We start from the raw sequence: 6,449 nt of genomic DNA, 5'->3' as shown, positions 1-6,449 counted from the left end.
ATTTGAGGAAGGGCAAAGAAGTCACTGTAGCTGAGGTTGAGGTGGTAAGAAGGAGAGGGGTAGAAAATGGAGTCAGAGAGATAATGGGGGATGGGAAGAATGTGAGGGGCCTCATGGGCCTTATGGACTTTGGATATTTCTCTGGGAGAAATGGCGAACCTCTGAAATGTTTTGATCACAGGAGCTGTATTAGTCATTTGTTACTGGGTAATAAATATAGCCATCCAAAATGTAGTGGCTTAAAAGAACACTAAACATGTATTATCTCTCATAGTTTCTGGGGATCAGTAATGTGGGAGCAGTTCAAGCAGGGCTTCCTACTCAGGGTTTCTCATCAAGTTGCAGTCAGAGCTGGGCTAGGGCTCTGGCCACCTGAAAAGGTGGTTGAGTCGAGAGGATCCACGTCCCAGGTGGTTTACTCACATGACTGACAAATTGGCTGTAGTTGATGTTGGGAGATCTCAGGCCTTCTTGACATGGGCCTCACCACAGGACTGCTTGTCTCATGGAATGTTACTGCCTTTCCACAGAGTGAGAAATCCAAGAAGGGGGCAGTGTCCTTGTCCTCTGTGACTTAGCATCTGAAGTCACACATCATCCCTTCTGCAGTGTTCTATTAGTCACACGGTTCATCCCTGATTTAGAGTGTAAGCAGATTGCATTATGGTGTGGATACCAGGAGGGTGGGGATCACTGGGAGCCATCCTGGAAGTTGACTCAGGCAGAAGAAAGGAGATAATTACTGGAACAATGTCTCCTCATAGGCATGAGTACATAGAATTTAGTGCAAAAGGAGAGGAAATAGCCTTTGTTAGGGACACAGAGGAGCATTTGATAGTAACAGTATAGAGGTGCAGTTAGAGGAAGGTAGGAAGATCTTATGGTAGGAGCTTGTGCACATTCTCGTCTAATTTTTTCTCTGTTTCTCAGTGAAATAGGAAACAAGGTCTTAGGTCAAGAGTGAGGATTGGGAAGAAGGTGTTTGCTAGACATTCATCAGTATTTCAAGTTTTTCAGTATCTTTTAAGTGATGCAGTGCTCATTGCCACTAACCCTTGTTTGGTCATATTATAAAGGAGGAAAAAAAGTTCTATTTTTTGATCATTGTTCTATTGTAAGAAGCACAGCCCGAGCTTTAGTAAAGTGAAAAAGCCCCAACTCTGTGTATATATATATTTTTCATTTTAAGGACAGTAATTTTTTCTTTTTGATTTCAATAACTTTCTATGTTTACAGCATAGAAAGTTTTACGCTATAAGCATCTTTTGGTGCAATTAGACAACTTTGTTACTTCTGCTGATAGAATAGAGTAAAATACAGATAATAACATTTGCTTAAAGGAGACATTTAAAAAATAAGACATGGTTTGTCTTAGCCCGATCAGCCTAAAACCACCAGGGACAACCTGTAAACAAACCAATCGAGTTTACTGACTCATTGCAGTGTGGGGACTGCACAACAGAGCAACTGTGAGGTATCTCAGCAAACAAAGGAAAATATAGAGTTAACATAGGATTTTGCTGAAGAGTGGAATTTAGGTGTGATGTAAATGAGGTGATGTTCTATGGGCTCTAAGCAAGTATGGTTGTGTATAAAAGGGGTCAACCTCAGCTCTGTACTGTGAAATGGACCTATGGTCCTTGTCTTAGTCCATTTTGTGTTGCTATAAAGGAATATTTGAGGCTGGGCAATCTCTAAGGAAAAGAGGTTTATTTGGCTCTCTGTTCTGCAGGCTGTACAAGAAGCATGGCACCAGTATCTGCTCCTGGCGAGAGGCTCAGGCTGCTTCCACTCATGGTAGAAGGTGAGGGGAGGTGTTGTGTGCGGAGATCATATGGTGAGAGAGGAAGCAACGAGGGAGGAGGGAGGTTCCAAGCTCTGTTTAACAACCAGCTCTCTTGAGAACGAATGAAGTAAGAACTCACTCACTGCTCCCTACCCCAGGGAGGGCATTAATCTATTCATGAGGCATCCACCCTGATAACCCAAATACCTCTCGTTAGGCTCCACCTCCAACACATTGGTTTGGGGGAGACAAACATTCAAACCATAGCAGTCCTGTTTTCTTGGAAATGAAGTTAAAAAAGATGTCAAATGTTGTGTCCTGAGACCCATTCTTTGAAGCTTTGCACAGGGGCTGTAAATCAAGGCTTCACTGATCACAATGACTTAACTCCTCCAGATAAGAGTGAGATATTTCATTCTTATTGCAATAATTTTAAACAGCAATGCATCTGATAGTCTATGATTTCAGAGAATAAAATTTCTCAGTAAGTAAGCAGTAGTCCCTCTAAGAACTGGGTTTTTAGGGCATTTTATGACTGCAATATGTATTTGGGAAAAATATTGTTTTCTGATAAATTTGCACCTAGCTTAATGGGCAGCTCTGGTTCTAGACTCACGAATGTCAGGGACATTGCTTTCTTGGTCCAGGTAATTTTCTCAGACTATAGTCCATAACTTACTATGATTCTAAACATTGATGAATAAGTCACTGTCACTTCCTAGGTAATCTGAGTCAAGACATACAAAGAGTTTGTATTTCATATTTTAAATTTATAATACAAGGTGGTTGGAAGAAGTCTTCAACAGAATATGTATATAGAACTAGACAGTTTTTAAATGTTAGTGACTAAATTACAGTGCCTCCCACAGCATATTTACTGGAACTTAGCATCCAAGTGTCCCACAATTAGGTTTGTCAGTTTCCAACAGGGAGCCTCAAGGTGCTCAGACTCCAACTGTGGCATCTTCAAAGCTTTTCTTTCTGGTTCTAGCTTGCTCTAGCTAGCAACCACTATCATCAAAGCTGTCTGAGGAAGACCTCCTGTTGCTGCGACTGACGGGACTCTTGGTGGAAGCCCTATTCCTATGTGCCCATGGCTGCAGCTCCCCAAGGGAGCAGGACATTGTTGGATTCTCTAAGAAGCTCGGAGGAAGTCACTTCTCACTGTGGTGCCATATGGGACTTGAAGTCGTTCTACTCATGCTCTGTTTTTCAGTAAAGCTGCTTTTGCCTCTGTCTTCTGTGCCATGTCTCCTGCAATGAATTCCCAAAACTTAAAGCAAACAAAACCAAAACCCAAAGCAAAAAAGAAATAAATAAATAAATAAATAAATAAATAAACCGAACAAATCAACTAATTAAAAAAAAAAAAAAGAAGAAGAAGAAATGAAGTCAACATTCTTTGAGATCCAGCTCTGATTCTACCTTACACAATGATCAAACCACAACACTTTACTTCAGCCCACAGGTCACCACAATTTTGTCAAAAACAAAAGTGCGTTGAGATTGTATAGTTAAAGACCTCATCTGCTGATTTTCTTAAAAAGAAAACAGGAAACAGCCTGTCCAGGTAATTCAAAATCTCTGTCTTAGAGACCAAAAACTGCTCATAGGGTTACATTTAAATAAAAGTTTCTACTTGATTTTACTCATCAACAATTTTAAAACTCTTGAGTCCAATCTTAGCCAGGACATCCTTTTGCATAAGTAATCTTACAAATCTTACAAATGGCCCCCCTCTCCCCCAGTGAATGCACATGGTCGTTTCTACCTTGCTTGTTGACACAGCTGTGTGATTTTCTTAAGCAGTGTTCCCCAGTCAGTAGATTCACAGGGTGAGAGTTGGCATAATACCTGTGATGAAAAGACAGAGGAGAAAGCTCATTGAAGGTGCTGATGAGAGTATCATTGATGAGATTCATCAAGGGCCCTAATAGGGCTGGAGAAATAAGTAAGAAAAAAAGAAGGTACTGATGGAAAAGGCTTCTAAAGAAAGACTTCTCAATGATATATAATAACACTAACCATAACTACTAATAATTATTGAGCCTTTATTTGGGAAGGCACTGCAAAAAGAGCCTTATCTGCATTATCTTGTTCAATTCTTAGAACAGCTTGCTGAGTTACATACTATTATTTCCTCCATTTTATGAATGAGGATTCTGAATCTCAAAGAGTAACTTCCTCAGATCCATGTGGCTAAAAAGTGGTACTGCTAGTTCTTAAACCAAATTTTCTCTGGTTTCAGTGCTTGTGTTATTAGTTCTTAATATGCTTTCCAAAATATTGTGAGATATGCACCTTATTCTGAAACTTCTAATGAGATCTGAAATACACATGCAAATAATTATCTACAGAAGGTGAAAACTGTAATGTGTCTTTTTACACACACTTTCAAAAACTATCTAAGCCTGCTTCCTCCACTACCCCTTCGCTCTCTCTCTCTCTCCCTCTCTCTTTTTTGTTTCTAGCTCCTGAGTCCTCTCATTTTGACTCTCTTCCCATTATTCTTCCACTTTTCAGGTGGATGACCCATTTTCAAACTTATCCTGATTTTTACCTTTAGGATTTTACCTGGATATTATTCAATTTCATGAACTAAAATCACCAGTAAGATACAGCTTAACAATTGCCAAATATTAACAATTGTAAGAAAAAATCAGATATGCTTGAAAAAATTATCAAGCATAAGCTATGAATTGATATGGGAAGTTTACTAGTGAAAACATAATAAAAATTTGACCCACATGAGGGTCAAAGATTTAACACAGGTAACACATCCAACATGAGGATAAAATGTAGTTTTATTAGTTTTGTCATAGTTGATTTGTTCTTTCTCTACATCTGCTGGTAAGAAGAAAAAATATTAACTTTGATTTAAAGCTTAGTTTGAACTGTTAATTTAGGCAGAAGCTTTATCAAAAGTCTGCCTTGGCAAAAAGTAAAACACAAACAATGCTCAGTTATTACACAGCCCTCCAACGCCCGAGTTCTCTCCCTCAGGTGGTGTCCCTGTGTCTGAGGGAAGGGTTGGGGCTTACAGAACATTATGAACATAGATGAATCAGAGTCCTAAGATGTTAGATGCTGTGTCTCATAAATACTCTAGTTTCCAGGACAATGACCCATCTAATTTCTGCCTTGTCTGCTGGCATTTGTGGCTAAAGTGTAACTCTCGCCTTTTGCTCTTATTACTGCATAGAAACTGTCAAAATCACCAATGGCAGCCAGTTTGCTAAATCCAATGGTTAATTCTCTGTCATTATTTGTGTCACTCTTCAGCAGCATCTGTCACAATTGATTTTTCCCTTCTCTTTCATGTTTTGCATTCACATGGCTGCTAGAACACCATATTATCTTGGTTATTCTCCTTTACTCTCAAAGCTTCTTCATTAGTCTCCTTGGGTGGCTCTTCCTTTTATTCCTAACCTTTTAATTTTGGAGTTCCCAGATCACTCTTCTGAAATCCAGTCCCATATATCTAATCTCTTACTCAGTATCTCCACTTGGATGTCTGAGAGACAACTCGAACTTACTCCAAACCTGCCTTAGACGTATCTTCCCTTTTTCAGTTGCAATACTACAGGTTCTCAGACCAAAAATCTTGGGGTCCTTAGGCTCTGCTAGTCCATAGCTTTGTCTATTCCCTCATAGGGGAGAAACATAGATGAGGATTTTTTTTTCTCCTAAGGTCTTGCCTCTGTGATTCACAACCCGTTCTCTTAATTGACAATGTCCACTGTATTACAGGGCATAATCATTTCACGTGTGCAAAGTTGTTTTGAAAACTAGAGACCTAGGTAAATTTGGGGTAAAGCCATATACGGAATTTGAAATTTATAATCTGAAATAATCTCTTTGATCAAAATCAGCCAAATGCATAAATTGTCTCTTGCAGGCTTGAGTAATAATTTCAACTGGTCACATTTCCTTGACCTCCTTTTGACCCTCCAGGGGTCTCAAATTCAACATGTTTAAAATACCATCTTTCCTACAAGAGGCTCTTATAGCTATATTTGCCTTTCTTCTGGAAATAGAACCTCTGTTCTTAGAATAGTTTCTCTTCCTGGTCTAATTTTACAGCTTCCATGAGCATTGCCATTTTCTTACATGAGCCCACCACCCCGGCTCCCATTTGATTGGTTCAGGAATGTCAACCTGGCCCAAGCTAAGCCAATCATAGTATTTTAAGACCCTAGTTACAATTGGTCGATCCATTATGCGACATAAGGTGGGTCAGTTACAATCCTTCCTTAGAATATTTGAACTTGGAAGCACAGAAAATGAAAGGCAGTTCCCTTCAGAGATGAAACCTATCAGAAGTAAAACTTGGCATTTGTTTATAATCACATTTGCAACTACAAGAAGGAGAAGAGTCTGCAGTGAGAAAGAATAAAACTGACATCCAGAGAGAGGTACAAATGAAAGGTAGAGAACTAGATTCTGGTGATGTTCCAGTGGCTAGATCTAGTTTTTCCTGGGGCCCAATAGGCTATCCTTTCAACAGGTATTAATGAAGAATCTTGTACTTTATATTATGGATACCCTTGCTAACTATACTAAGAAGGAAAAAAGTATTCATTTTCTTATCTAATTGGGAAGGACATCGAAGTAGCTAACATAATCAAATAGCTGCAGTAACCAGGTCTCTATTTATGCTTCT

At 39.2% G+C, this 6,449-nt stretch overlaps 1 long non-coding RNA gene across 1 annotated transcript; it reads left to right on the top strand.

Moving 5' to 3' along the window:
• The first annotated feature begins 1,669 nt into the window (after positions 1-1,669).
• On the top strand, positions 1,670-3,022 carry LOC105532336. The gene is made up of 2 exons (XR_001004955.1): positions 1,670-1,804; positions 2,778-3,022. It is a non-coding gene; the product is annotated as an uncharacterized LOC105532336 (long non-coding RNA).
• Positions 3,023-6,449: the final 3,427 nt, after the last annotated feature.

The sequence above is a fragment of the Mandrillus leucophaeus genome, unplaced genomic scaffold (assembly GCF_000951045.1).
Source record: "Mandrillus leucophaeus isolate KB7577 unplaced genomic scaffold, Mleu.le_1.0 Scaffold95, whole genome shotgun sequence".
NCBI classification, from domain to species: Eukaryota; Metazoa; Chordata; class Mammalia; order Primates; family Cercopithecidae; genus Mandrillus; species Mandrillus leucophaeus.
Note: the sequence above shows the minus strand (reverse complement) of the source record. Positions and strands in the feature narration are given on the sequence as shown.